General features: G+C 40.9%; 1 protein-coding gene across 3 annotated transcripts in view; it reads left to right on the top strand.

Moving 5' to 3' along the window:
• The window catches only part of MCPH1 (microcephalin 1), a 352,972-nt gene that overhangs the window by 82,178 nt on the left and 256,987 nt on the right, over positions 1-13,807 (top strand). The gene's annotated exons all lie outside the window — the stretch shown is intronic.

The raw sequence follows: 13,807 nt of genomic DNA, 5'->3' as shown, positions 1-13,807 counted from the left end.
GTTTGTTACCAATTCACGGCACTACCATTCGGCCTGGCCACGTCGCCGAGAACCTTCTCCAAGGTTTTGGTAGTAGTGATAGCAAAACTAAGGAAAGAAGGTGTTACCCTTTGGCCATATCTAGACGATATTCTAGTAGTGGCAAAATCGGAGGAAGCGGCAAAAAGGGACACAGAAAAAGTTATCCAGTGTCTTAAGGAGGACGGGTGGCTAATCAATGGAGAAAAAAGCCATTTGACTCCAACTCAACAAATAAAATACTTAGGGGTGGTGATAAACACTCAAAGAATGACAGTGAAACTAACAGAAGAAAGAAGGAACAAAATTGTAAACCAGGCAAGAGAAATGTCCAAAAAAATGGTGGTGTCATCAAAAGACTGTATGACAGTACTAGGCCTCATGGCAGCGGCGCTAGATACAGTACAGTGGGCCAGGTGGCACACAAGAAAATTACAAAACGCGTTCCTAGCGCAGTGGGACGGAAAGAGCAAGGATCTTTCACAAAGGATCGTCTTAACAAGGGCTGCAAGGTCAGACCTAGAATGGTGGGCGGACGAGAACCGCCTAAAAAAAGGCAAGTCGTTTGCAACAATCGAACAAGTTGTAGTGACTACGGACGCCAGTCAGTCAGGATGGGGGGCAACCTGCGGACAAAAGGTGGCCCAAGGCGAATGGTCAAGAGTTTGGCGAGAGGCGCATTCGAACTTGAGAGAAATGAAGGCAGTGGTGCTAGCCTGTCAGTTTTTTCAGGAAGAGCTGGTCGGAAAAGAGGTTGTGGTGAGATCCGACAATCAGTCAGTAGTGTCATATGTCAATCGACAAGGGGGCACAAGGAGTCGTCAACTTATGAAAGGTGTAACAGAGCTGTTCGAATGGGCAGAAACCAAAGTCCCAGCAATCATAGCAGTTTTCCTAGCAGGAAAAGAGAACCAAGTCGCGGACGAGCTGAGCAGGAAAAGATGTCAGCCAGGCGAATGGGAACTCAACAACGAAGTGTTTTCAGCATTAACAAACAGGTGGTGGGTTCCACAAGTGGACCTCATGGCAACAGCAGCCAACAGGAAAGTTCCAGTTTTTTTCTCAAGGTTTCAGGAACCCCAAGCATCACAGATAGATGCGTTGATGGCCACTTGGGACATGGCAAGGGCATATGTGTTCCCATCTTTCCCGATCATTGCGAAATTACTCAGGAAGATACAGAGAGAGAGGACAGAAGTTCTGGTAATATTGCCTTTTTGGCCAAGGAGAGCTTGGTTCAAAAAAGTTCTCCAGATGGCGGTAGACGAACCATGGACACTCCCGTCAACACCGGACCTTCTGATACAAGGCCGAGTACGTCAGGCGCAGCCGCAGGCCTGGAGGCTGACGGCCTGGCGGTTGAGGTCAACTTTTTAAGAAGTGAAGGGTTTTCAAAGAATGTTATAAACACACTTCTGAAGGCAAGGAAAGCTTCAACCTCAAAGTCCTATTATAAAGTGTGGAAGAAATACATTTATTGGTGTCGTGAGAATCAAATGATTCCAAAGAAAATTTCTTCCATTTTGGAGTTTTTGCAAAAAGGTTTACAAATGAAATTAGCAGTCAATACACTTAAAGTACAGGTGGCAGCTCTCGGAGCAATGATGGATCGAAGAATTGCTGACAATAAATATGTACGCCGTTTTTTTCAGGCGGCAAAGAAAATAAGACCAAGATTTAGGGCAGCAATGGCACCATGGGACTTGAATCTAGTATTGGGGGTGTTGGCAGCTGAGCCATTCGAACCGTTGGAAGAGATTAATCTAAGTCTTCTTACCTGGAAAGTTATTTTTTTAGTAGCAATTACCTCAGCGAGGAGAATATCCGAGCTGCAGGCGCTATGGGCTGAGGAGCCATTTTTAAATTTTTTTAGTGATAAAGTCGTATTACGTACAAATCCTAAGTTTTTGCCGAAAGTGTTATCGGAATTTCATCTTAATCAAGAAATAGTATTGCCTTCGTTGTGTATGAATCCAGGGAATGAGAAGGAAGATCGGTTAAACAAACTAGACCTAGTAAGGGCATTGACTGTTTATACAGAAAGAGTCAAAAGTTTTCGTAAGGCAAAGAATCTATTTGTGCTTACAAGTGGAAAAAACAAGGGTCATATGGCCTCAAAGGCCACAATTGTAAGATGGATCAGGTTATGCATAATTAAAGCATATGAGATCAGAGGAAAAGAACCGCCCATGGGGCTCAAAGCACATTCTACTAGGGCAGTGGCCGCATCGTGGGCTGAGAAGGAATCAGCCTCGGCAGTAGATCTGTGTAAACCAGCAGGGTGGTCTTCCATCCATACGTTTACCAGGCACTATCGGATTGATGTCCTATCTTCGGCAGACGCGAAGTTCGGTAGGAAAGTCCTTAGTGCGGTAGTGTAAAAAAAAAAAAAAAAGAGATTATTTGTGTATATATATGAAAAAATTTTATGTTGTTAACCTATGTTTTTTCCCCTCCCAAGTGAGGTAACTGCTGGGATAGTACCCATGTTGTAATGGCTGCCATGGGGAGGTAGAAGAAATATCATATTCTTACCTGATAATGTGTTTTCTTCTACTCCACCATGGCAGCATATATTCCCGGCCCAATGTGTTGTATTATGCTGGTATGTACTAACTGTGTTTTATTTAAGCTGGAAAAGTCAAAAGACACTGAGGCAAGGAGGAGGCGCCCTAATATAGGGGGATGGTGTCTTTTTTTCCCTTTCCTGTCACAACCCACGGGGGAGGAACCCATGTTGTAATGGCTGCCATGGTGGAGTAGAAGAAAACACATTATCAGGTAAGAATCTGATATTTTTCTCCTTCCAGAATCCGCTGGAGGCGTGGAGATGTTCATGCGTTTATATGAAAGGATGATATCAGGGTTTCAGTGAAAAATTATATAAATCTGTGCAAAAGTGCTTTTTCTCTAAAGTGCTTAGTGCATGAGAAAATACTTAAAAAGGTGAACAACGCCACCTTGTGGCTATTCTTATTATCACACGTGTAATCACCCTGTGATAAAAAAGAGGGTTTAAAAGAGATGGACTCACACTGGGATTAGCTCTGTCCAGGTGTAGTTCCCATCAGGCTTGATATAAAAGGCCCTTAAAACCAAAGAACTCCCAACAAAGGGGAAAACTGATAGCGTCATATTGTTTTTATAAAACACATTTATTTCAAAACAATACCCATAATGAATAAAAACAGAAACAGTGGATGGACCCGTACATTTGACATAAAAACATAAACTTATCTGATTATAGTCATCGGGAACGGAGAGGTATGTATAGCCCGACCGGTTTCGTCCCTTTCCTGTATGCTGGGACTTCCTCAGGGGTTTAGAAACCCCTGAGGAAGTCCCAGCATACAGGAAAGGGACGAAACCGGTCGGGCTATACATACCTCTCCGTTCCCGATGACTATAATCAGATAAGCTTATGTTTTTATGTCAAATGTACGGGTCCATCCACTGTTTCTGTTTTTATTCATTATGGGTATTGTTTTGAAATAAATGTGTTTTATAAAAACAATATTACGCTATCAGTTTTCCCCTTTGTTGGGATTTCTTTGGTTTTAAGGGCCTTTTATATCAAGCCTGATGGGAACTACACCTGGACAGTGCTAATCCCAGTGTGAGTCCATCTCTTTTAAACCCTTTTTTTTATCACAGGGTGATTACACGTGTGATAATAAGAATAGCCACAAGGTGGCGTTCACCTTTTTAAGTATTTTCTCATGCACTAAGCACTTTAGAGAAAAAGCACTTTTGCACAGATTTATATAATTTTTCACTGAAACCCTGATATCATCCTTTCATATAAACGCATGAACATCTCCTCGCCTCCAGCGGATTCTGGAAGGAGAAAAAGGATGAATATCTGGGAGTGAAAGACACCACTACACGTGAAATTGCATATTATTTGCGGTACGCACATAGAGAATTTATTAAGGATTGTCACAGATTTATTCCTTGTCAACACTGAAGGCGCAGAAGTTTTACCACCAAATAGATATATATATATATATATATATTATATTCTACTCCCTCACTATTAGTGTTTTTGTGTGTACATATTTCATATATATATTCCACATCGATAAGCACTCCAGCCTATATAGATAAAGCAATAATTTATTTCAGCTCACACAGCAACGTTTCAATACTTGGTAGTATATTCTTCAGGCTAATTTAACACAACCACAAGACTGACCTAATATGTGAACAACCAGCGTCTACCGTCCACGGCGTGCATGCCCAGGACCCAGACGTTAACTAGTGATAATTAGCATGCAATTAGCATGATTTGCACTTTATTATTATGAAATATGTACACACAAAAACACGAATAGTGAGGGAGTATAATATAATAATAATTATATATATATATATATATATATATATATATATATATATATATATACACTCCCTCACTATTAGTGTTTTTGTGTCTACATATTTCAATGTCCTCCAGTTTTATTTGAAGAGCCTTTCGTTGTCTGCAGTTAATTAGATTCCAAAGGAAAAATTATCTTGGAACATCCCTGAATGATTTGTTACGTCTAGTACCCTGATTGATATTCTCAGCTTGATTTTAATATTTTAAGCAGTTGGTGCTGAAACATTTAATTAGGAAATATTTCTAGACAAAGAGACATCACTAGAAACTTATCTCATGCTGTTCAGTATCTATTTTCCCAACAACGTGCTGGCTGGAGGCAAGTCTGCCAATAACATCTGACAGCTTTGTTCGGCATTTCTTTTTTTTTAATGAACATCTGTAGGAATTGTTTACTGTTCAAATATGTTTACATTAAAATTAATTTATATCATTCTTGGTTGGTTAGAAATCTATATTATAAAAGATAATACAGGTTGAGTATCCCTTATCCAAATATCCGTTATTCAAATTATTCTGAAAACCATAGTTTACTGAATGTACTTTTTGGTTAAAAGCACTACTGGGGACATGATCTGTAACTAGCACTACTGGGGACATGATCTGTAACTGGCACTACTGGGGACATCTGTACCAGCACTACTGGGGACATTATATGTAACTGGCACTAAATATGTGCAAGAAAATGATTGCTTGGCATTCAACTTCAGTGCCTGAGATAGTACACAAACTTTGTTTAATGTTTTGGGACCTTGTTTCATGCACAAATAAAATATATTTGTGTGTATTTCATGTGTTTGATGTGTTTATACAACATGAATTCAAGATACCTTGAATACCTAAAAAAAATATTTTGAAATACGTAATAATCCGTTATCCAAAATGCTTCTGGTCCCGTGCATTTTGGATAAGGTATACTCAACATGTATATACATTTATGACTCAATTTAATTCTGATTTCCCTAGGCATTGCTTTTCAAGGTGTGATTTTCTTGTCCTTGTAATGGAATTTGTTTTCTTTAACAATTAAACATTGTATATTGGAAACTTATTTGCAACATTGGGTTTCAAAACAGTAACTATTTGCATTTCCACATGCTTTCTTTCGTGTTACCACTAGGCTGTGCTGTTGTATTTCCAATGAGATGGTTCATGTACAGTACTGCAACTACTGATGTAAGTGCTGTCATGACACTGTTAAATTGAAACTTTTCCAAAACTAATTTAGCATAACATTTATCAGTATGTGAGTCATCCGTTGGCAATTAAATAGATTCTTTCGATCTTTGATGAGCCCCATGGAACTGGTGGTGTTAAGCTAATCCACAGCCTTATGTTTTGTTGCTTAAGGTCTTCCATTATTACAGATTTCAAATATATTAACATGTTCGAAATGATAGGCTCCTTTGTGCTATTTGTGTAATTTGGTTTAAAAAGACAATACACCCCAAGCATTTTACTGGTTAACAATATATTGATTATCATTCATTAACAAGAACACGGTTGTCTTTGTTTGTCTTCATTTACTCCCCAAACAAATTCATATTGCTTTCACATTACAATGCCAGTTCGGACCCTGGATCGTCACTTTACATTAAACCTGGGTTGCCCATTATACACAGGGAGACGATGTTTTAACCCTTCTTATAACCCGGGTCGAAGTGCCAGGTTAGGCAGCAACCTGGCAATATCCCGGGTTTTCACTGCGATGTGAAAAGGAAATTAGAGCGTTTTTATGTTTTTTTGTTTTTTTTTTAACCAAAAGCAAACATTTTTAAGGAGTATATTTGACTAAGTGCAATAGTCCCTTTAAACCTATGTGATTTAACTCACAATAGCTGATTTCTGCTTGCAGCCTCTGGAGGCATTAGCAGAGACAATCTACCTGTACTGGCCGAAAAATGCACAGCGCAAGCTGTCAGTGTCACCATGAATATGCCTCTAAGTATGCAATTCTTTAACACCATAGTTACACAACGGTAATGTGCTGATCAGTCATTTAATTGCTAATTATTTTTTTATTAATAGTATGTGAGCAATTAATGTACTGTACATCATTGTAGGGCTACAGAGCATTCTCCTTACCTGATATAATGCTCTCTTTCTGTCGGTAGCATTATTTAGTAAAATAAGATGAATCAATTACAGGAGATGATTTTTCCCTAACTAATCTCTAAAGTACTCATTTGCTTTTATCAACTTGAGGATATTGCAAATACAATACTTGTAAAAGGAGTCATTATTTGCATACCTCCTGATTTGAAGGCTTATTAAAGCAGAATGTATCAACGATTATCTATGAAATTGCATTGGTTTTGAGTGCCATACATTGTGACCAGTGATGGATTTTACCTAGGGTTGAAGGACTGCAGCCCTCCAGTAAAAGCTGCCATGTGCAGGAACCACTAGCATAAGAAACACACCCTGCAAATTACAGCTTGGCAGGCAGTCGCATGGGCTGGTGTCTTCTCTTCTTGGCACTGCAAGTCTTCCTGCGATAGCAGAGTGTGTTTCCCATAGAAACCACTCCCTTGCTGTTACGACTTAAGGTCCATACACACTGAGCGACTATGCCCAGCATGTATGGACAGCTATGATTGCATTCATCGCTGGGGAGAAAGCCGCTTCGTGCATACACACTGAGCGGCTTTCCTCCGGCCTGGTGCCAATGGAGGGGGGAGGGGGGCTTTGCATAGCGCACTGCTATGCAAACCCACGCATCTGCTTTTAGTGTTCCCCCTAGGAATTTTTGGGGGCAGGGCGCCACTGTATGGGATGGGGGCGGACCGGGCCCGCCAACGTCATCGTTGTAGGCGTGTCCGGGCCGCCGCGTCACCACAGGAGGCGTGTCCGGGCCGCCGCGTCATCAAAGGAGGCGTGCCCGGGCCGCCGCGTCACCAGAGGAGGCGTGCCCGGGCCGCCGCGTCACCAAAGGAGGCGTGCCCGGGCCGCCGCATCACCAAAGCGGGCGTGCCCGGGCTTCCTCCGTGGTACAAGGGGGCGGACCTGGCCCCGCTGAAGTCCGTGAGCTGCCGGGGAAGCCTAGCGCCGCCGAGATTGCGGTGCCTGGAGCTTCCCCGGGCACAACATTAGTCAGGCAGCAGGCTCTTTTAGCGGGGCGCTGCTGGAGGGGCAGGGCGCTTTAGAAATCGGGCAGGGCACAGCGCCCCGCTAAAACAGCCTAGCGGGAACACTATGCTGTTATAACCAGCAGATGAGCGGCTTTGCCGCCGATGATGCGGGAGCGAGCAGCAGCATTCACTGCCGGGGCATACTCACTGGGCAGCTTTGAGCTGAAAGCTGCTCAAACCTGCTGTTTTGAGCAATTTTCAGCTCAAAATCGCCCAGTGTGTATGGGCCTTAAGGCTAATTTTTGCTAACAAAGATGCCCAAATCTAACAGTGACTGCAGCAATACATATATGAGGACATGTAGCAACAATTTAGTATTGTCCACCCAATGCCTCCTAAAAAGATGCCTGACAGAAGTCTCTTCTGCATCACCATATCCTTAGCACAGTATGATCAGCGAAGGTCTGTATAACTTTACGATGATTTGATTTTCCTTTCAAAGTAGAAGCACCCAAGAGAACATTATATTCGAGTACAGTACCAGAAATGTAATGTGCAGCATGGTCACCACACCACGGTAATGCATGTTCACCTAGAGAGATCCTTGTTAAGAAATAGCCATTTGATAATGAGGATAGCATGTTGAAGTAGAGCTATAACTCTCCCTATTCCGTGACTAATAGGATACGCCCCATACTGCGTGAAGAGGTACTTATGTAGTATCTGGGCTGCCGATTTTTTGATTGTATGCCTTAAGTTAAGGCATACAATCAGATGCGATGCGATATCGCATCGCATGCGACCATCGGATGCGATGACCCGATTTTTCCATAGGAATCAATGTTAAAATGGACTGAGTCCATTTTAACATGGAATTCAATGGGAAAAAGGGGTCCTTTTCATACCTCTACTATCCAAGTGGGCATGGAGTTGGATATAAACCTGTGGCGAGCGTAGCGAGCCACCGAGCCCGAAGCGTGGCGAGCGAAGCGAGCCCCACGAGGGGACGGTATTCTGTGTCCCCTCGCGGGGCTCGCTACGCTCGCCACGCTTCGGGCTCGGTGGCTCGCTGCGCTCGCCACAGGTTTATATCCAACTCCATGCCCACTTGGATAGTAGGGGTATGAAAAGGACCCCTTTTTCCCATTGAATTCCATGTTAAAATGGACTCAGTCCATTTTAACATTGATTCCTATGGAAAAATCAGGTCATCGCATCGCATCCGATGGTCGCATGCGATGCGATGTGCCCGACCCGATTTAGAAATCGGCAGCCCAGATACTACATAAGTACCCTTGAAGATATAACCATCTACGTTTTTTGCTGCCCTGGTAAGATTTTTTTGCATAGTTAAAGATGCAAATAAACATGTTGATTTGGGCCGATAATTTTTTTTGTATATCACTATTTATTTGATATATTTACAGTTTCTTATATGGCTCAGCAAATTCCGTTGCTTTTTACAATAGTGAATAGTGATAAAACAAACTGGGTAGAAACAAACTGACATAAAGGTACAAGGGCCCTGCTCTCACGCTTGCAATCTATAGTGATAATAGGAGGGATACATAAGGATAGAATTCCATAGCATGGAAGTCCCACCAGATTACAAGACAGGCCTGATGGGATGTATTTCTATATGAATGCTAATGAGGTTATTTGGGGGTCCAGAATATGATAAGCTTGCCTGAAGCGTGACTCAATTCAAGCAATTATTGATACATAGACCTCTACATCTCAGAATAGTGATTGTAATATTTGTTATTTGTGCCACTATTGCCTATACAAACAGATGTGGTTTTCATCCGGCTTGAATTGAGACACTTAAGTTTTACTCTGTTTGGAGATCAAAGAGAACATAGTTTGTAAGTAAAGCCCCGTACGACTGGTCTAATGAAAGCGTGCATACACACTGAGGGGCAGATTTATTAAGCTTGGAGAAGTGATAAACTGGAGATAAAGCGGAGAAAAGGTAAAAGGAGATAAAGCACCAGCCAATCAGCTGTGTTTGAAAAAGACAGTTGGGAGTTGATTGGCTGCTGCGTTATCTCCTTTTACCTTTTCTCCGCTTTATCTCCAGTTTATCTCTTCTCCAAGCTTAATAAATCTGCCCCTGAGCGTTGTCAGTTACAGGTTGAGTATCCCTTATGCAAAATGCTCGGGACCAGAAGAATATTGGATAAAGGATTATTCGTATTTCAGAATATTTTTTATATTTGAATGAGGTATCTTACATTTATGTTGTATAAGCACATCACACATGTGAAATGTACACAAATATATTTTATTTGTGCGTGAAACAAGGTTTTAACCCCTTCCCGACATATGACGTACATTTACGTCATATGTCGGGTGCGGGGGAATCAAGCCAGCTCACGGAGTGAGCTGGCTTGACAGAGAGCAGGTAATGGCTGTATATTACAGCCAGGTCCCTGCTCTCACGGCCACGAGCGGCGAGTTCGCCGATCGTGGCCGTTTAACCCTTTAAGCACCGCGGGCAAAGCGACCGCAGTGCTTAAATAGCTGATCGGAGGGGGGGCGCCCCCCTCCGGCGCCGATCGGGGCCCCCCGCAGCGAGATCGGAGGGTGCCGATCGGTTGCCATGGTAGCCAGGGGTCTAATGTAGACCCCTGTGCTGGCCGTGTATGCATACCTATTACATCCTGCCTCAGGCAGGATGTAATAGGAAGTGCATAAAATCACTACGTTCAGCCATAGAGCTCTATGGCTGAACCTAGTACAGGCGATCGCGCCCCCTAGTGGTCAAGTACACTAGGGGGCCTTGTAGTAAAAGTAAAAAAAAAAAAAAAATAAAGTTTAAAAAAAAAAAAAAAAAAAATATTAAAAGTTCAAATCACCCCCCTTTCCCCATTTCACAAATAAAAATAAATAAAAAATAAAAAAAAAAAACATATTTGGTATCGCCGTGTTCCTAAAAGTCCGATCTATTAAAATATAACATTAGTTATCCCGCACGGTTAAAGGCGTAAACGGAAAATAATTCCAAACGCCAAAACTACGTTTTTTGGTCGCATCGCGTACCCAAAAAAAAATAACTAAAAGAGATCAGAAAGTCGCCCATATCCCATAATTAAATTAATTAAAAAGTACACTTCAGCCCGCAAAAAATGAGCCCTCACCCAGGTCCGTAGGTGGAAAAATAAAAAAGTTATAAGCCGCAGAACATGGCGACGCAACGCAAATTAGAAAAACCGTAAAAGTTGCGATTTTTTTTTTTAGTGGTAAAACATAACGAAAACTATATAAGTTTGGTATCACCAGAATCGTAACGACCCATAGAATAAAGATAACCCATCATTTTAAACGAACTATGAACTCCAAAAAAACCGTAACCAGCGCAAAATTGTGGAATGGCGGTTTTTTTTTTTTTTACCCCACATTGAATTATTTCCTGATTCCCCAGAATATTATACGGTATAGTAAATGGTACCATTACAAAGTACAACTTGTCCCGCAAAAAAAAAGCCCTCATGTGTCTATATAGCCGGAAAATTAAAAAAGTTACGCTTATTTGAACGCAAGGAGGAAAAAAAAAAAAAAAATTAGCATAAAAGGCAATGTCGGGAAGGGGTTAAAACATGAAACAGTTTGTGTACAATCTCAGGTACTGAATTTGAATGCCAAGTAATCATTTTCTTTCACATATTTAGTGCCGGTAACATATCATGTCCCCAGTAGTTCTAGTTACAGATGTCCCCAGTACTACCAGTTACATACTGTATAATTTCCAATAGTATTGCCAGTTACAGATGTACCCAGTAGGTTTAAAAAAAGTACATTCAGTAGACCATAGTATTTGGAATAATTTGGATAATGGATATTTGGCAAAGGGATACTCAACCTGTAGGATTTATCATTCAGAGACATTGCTCATTGCTCTTCCAAGTGAAATCTTTTAAAATCTCATCTAGTGTGTACTGGGCTATACCATCAATATATATATATATATATATATATATACACAAGCGATATGTCCGGCACTCGGTGGAAGTAAAAACCAATGATAAATGCTCAGGTGCCTTCTTTGAACCTGGGTTCGATATAACATGCAAAGAACTGGAAGCGGCACTCAGGAGTCTTCAATAAGGATGCAAGTTTATTCCAACATGTTTCGGGAGCTTATCCTCCCGTCTTCAGGGATAAAACCATTGTACAAAAGCACACAACTTTATTCAGTACCTTCACCAATCAGCAGAACAACTGACCAATCAAGCAACTGTTCACACCTGTGGACCTGGACACCCGTCCGTCCCACTGGGAGTGCACACCTGCTGATGGCCAGTATGATTGTTAACCCACAATTGCCCGTGTATAAAATAAAAAAATATATAGCAATAGATGTGTGGGCGGCACTCACGGATAAGAAAAACGCTGACACAGCAATCAAGCTTAATGATAGCCTACCCCAAATCTGTTATTTTACATGGAGCTCATGCAGGTGTAATGTGGCCACGTCCTTCAGGTCTTGATCGAGGATAGTGCAGAAATTTAGCAGTATGTGTCAGTAACAGAAATCACTGTTCTTGGCAATACCTGTTTACAGAACATGATTAATTGGCAGAAATAACCATTTTCGGTACTTATGTATTATCTGGGCTCCCATGTTAAATGCCCCCATTTTTTCATACCCCTACTATACAACTACGCATGGAGTTGATTTTATATAGTGTGGCGAGCCACCGTGCCTGAAGCGTGGCGAGCCACCGTGCCCGAAGCGTGGCGAGCGGACGCGGTCTCATTAGAAAAACGGGAGCCCAGATATTACATAAGTACCCAATTTTCTCTTTTTTGCTTGCGGGGGCAATCTGCAATTTATTTTTGAATTATTTAACAAATTGCATAAACTTAGTTTTGTGTGTTACGAGTCTAAAAGTGGTCAAATGAATAAGGGCTTTTTATGAGATGCATTGTGCAATTTTAAAAATACACAAATGTGTATGTACAAACACATCAGTGCCCATTGGAGCAACTCACTTGTTTTAACGATAACTTGAAGCTTGACTTGAAGAGGCTAAACACATGACTTTTCTCTCATTTCTGTTTACTACTTCAGAAGACTGTGAGGTAGAAATCATGTAATCGTGCTAAAAGAGCTGAACAATTGTATAGCCGCCACATCATATGACCATAGATGATCACTGCACTTAAAAAAAAAAAAATGTAATTACTTCATTATAGTAAATCTTTACATTGCATTTTCTTGGTTTCTGACGGATTGGAATACCGGTCTTTGTATAGATGTGGCCTTGCACTGTGCTTTTTATTTTTGTTACTTGTATTTTTTTTTTTTTTTTGCAAAACTTTTCTTTAAACACAGCTACATTTCTGCATAATACCTTTTTTTGAGGGAGTATTTGTATATGAATGTTTACTACGAAGTATTTTTAAATATAATTTAGTTAGCAGATTAATGTTAAGCCAGGCCCCACAATTTTAACCCAACCTTATAGTAAATTTAGCCTGTCATTTTATGCCTTGCATCACTTTAATTGGAGTAGAAGTTTGTGATCTTGTAGTGGCCAATCCTTTGCTAGATGGTGGAGAGCCAAGCGAATCAAAGCCAAAACAAATTTTTTTGTGAATAACAACTTCAGTTGAGAGATAAAGTCTTTTTTTTTTTCCAAGCCCCTCGTGATGGCTAGCATGTAATTTTTCAGTCCCTGATGTCGTAAGTCACACACAACAGGGCAAGATCATGTTTTTGTGAGAACAGATTTTTAAATTGATGATGGATTGGTCCTGGCTCTGTTTTCCATCTCATGTTTCTGCCAAGCGTTACTCTTGCCATAACAGCGAAAAATTCCTATTTGCCATAATTTCTTTTTTTTTGGGGGGGGGTGAGAGATATAACCACTTGTGTAAATGCTGAGTTTGCTGTTTGACTAATTTCTGAAATGATATAAGTGTTCTACTGCCCCATGGAAATCACCTCTTTTGATGAACTTTTTTCAGAAAGGGCTCATGTTTTAGTGTACTTTTTTTCCCCCCTTCATGTTAGCGAACAGGACTAATTCCTTACATTTCCCTATCAAATAACAATACATCACTTAAGTTGAGCTGCATGAAAACGTATATGTATTTTGGATGTTTGTTAGCTTCTTTAGGTGCTTGATAGACCTCTTATACAAATCAAAATGGGTGATACTCAAATCTGGAATTACTGAGCAATATCTGGTACAGACAAAACGGTATGCAGTATGTATCAAGCTTTGGAGAGAGAGACTGTATAACCAACCAGCCCATCTTGGCCATTTTACAAGCTGTGTTTTAAACTTGACACGAGCTGATTCATTAGTATTACTAGCACTTTATCTCT

Source organism: Crinia signifera, chromosome 3 (genome assembly GCF_055691185.1).
Source record: "Crinia signifera chromosome 3, ASM5569118v1, whole genome shotgun sequence".
NCBI lineage: Eukaryota > Metazoa > Chordata > Amphibia > Anura > Myobatrachidae > Crinia > Crinia signifera.
Note: the sequence above shows the minus strand (reverse complement) of the source record. Positions and strands in the feature narration are given on the sequence as shown.